A 1,983-nucleotide genomic window follows, 5' to 3' on the forward strand; every position below is an offset into this window, starting at 1 on the left:
GAGATAATGAAAGAGATGAACGAGGAAATTTTGAGAATAAGCAATGTTGATGAATGAGATATAATGAGTTTAATTGAGATGATGATGAATAAGTTTGATTGAGATGATGATGACTGATTGTGATTAAGATATATGTGTCCGGGTAAGATGTAATAGTGTTATCTACTTGCTCGGGGTATGAATTGAAACTCCGATAAGAAGTAGTGGTGTTATCCACTTGCTTTGGGTAAGAGTTCAAGACTCTGGGTAAGATGCTAAGGTTGAGTTCTGTCACTGCTTGCTCCGAGTTAAGAACTGTAACACCGCCTGGGTAAGAGGCAAGGGTGAGGTAGTCCCCTTGCTGTGAGTACGTAGGTAAGATGTAAGGGTTGTGGTTTGGACCCACTTACTCCGTGTTTAGTGTTCTGTCTAGGGTTGGCTATCGGACATGTCAGGTTTGACTTTATAAACGACATATGAGAGTGATCGGCCATAGAGCAGACATGCATCATGAGCATTTGTGTGATTTATTTGGGAATGCATTTACCTTGGATTGCCTAATTGCTTATCTGTAATTAACTGCTACTTGTTCTATATGTTGTACTTGCTATCCATAGTTGTGCTTTCCTTGTATGCTTTGTATATGTGTGCAACTGAAAGATCCCTCGTGTGATAGAGGCGTGACGAGGGTTGTTCCACAGGTCATTCAGAGGGTTAGAAGGAGATAGAAGGCGGGGTGTTGGGTTAAAGATGGATTTAGGACTTAAATACCTTAGATAACCACCCTAATTTATGGTTTAGAATATTCTATTAAGTTTAAATCTAAGTGTCAGAGTTCTAGGATTGCCTTTACTTTTTCCGGGACCTTATACATTATGTACATTCAGGGACGGATCCAGAAATGATATTGTGGGGGGGCCATTAACACATATAATATTAAAAATTATGTAAAAAAATTATATAATATAAGATGTATTATAAAAATATACGGATAGAGAATATATTTTAAAGTAAAAAAAATATGTGTATACTTTTTACTAACGAAGTGGTCGATTCTTCGTATCATAAAATTCACCGATAATAGAATTTGTGTCAAAATTTTCAACATTTTCTTTTCAATATAATTAAAAAATAATTAGCAAGAAATTTATCTTTTATTTTGTTTCTAAGTTATTTTTCACAATATTCATAGTTAAAAAAGATCTCTTAATTGTAGCAGTTGAAACAGAGAGAATTAATACCAAACGAATAAAAAAAGGCCACAAGAAGAAAAAGAATTCACTTTATGAGATTTAAAAATTTTTATTTAATTAAAAAATATTAGTAATAATATCTTTTTCAGATTTTTTTAATATTATTACTTATTTTTTAGATATTAAAAATTATTAATATTTAAATTAGACTGAATTTTTATTTATATTAGACTAAATACTAAATATTTTTTTAAAAAAATTAAATTATACATAATAACCTATTACTATTAAAAAAAGTTGGGGGGCCGAGGCCGCCACTCGCCCCCCTATGTCCGTCCCTGTGTACATTGGCACCTTTACCATATTGAGAACCCCCGGTTCTTATTCTATATATATTGTTGTTTTCATATGCAGGACGCGAGGCACCACACTGAGCATTCTGGAGACTCTTAGAAGCGAAGAACTATCTTAGGACTCAGTGTTTGTATTTTGTTTATGTTTATATATGTATATAGATTCTCCACCTTATCTTTTGTCCCTCTTAGAGGCTGACTTGGAGAAACAGGTGTTTTGTCATATATTTTAGGTTGCTCTTAGGGTTATATATATGTATGTATGCTCTGGTCGGCCTTTGCTTCGCAGGCAGAACCTAGAGCTTGTTATTTGTGTCTTTGGAACTCTGATCTTGTATATACATTATCTTTTCCAGTCGATCTTATCTACATTTCTACGTTTACCCAAACGCGAGTGATGTGCTTTTCTATTTGTATTTCATTTTAACTCTTTTTCAAGGCTCCTAGATAACTACCTT

The sequence above is a fragment of the Arachis ipaensis genome, chromosome B2 (assembly GCF_059453495.1).
Source record: "Arachis ipaensis isolate K30076 ecotype BB chromosome B2, ASM5945349v1, whole genome shotgun sequence".
Taxonomy (NCBI): Eukaryota; Viridiplantae; Streptophyta; class Magnoliopsida; order Fabales; family Fabaceae; genus Arachis; species Arachis ipaensis.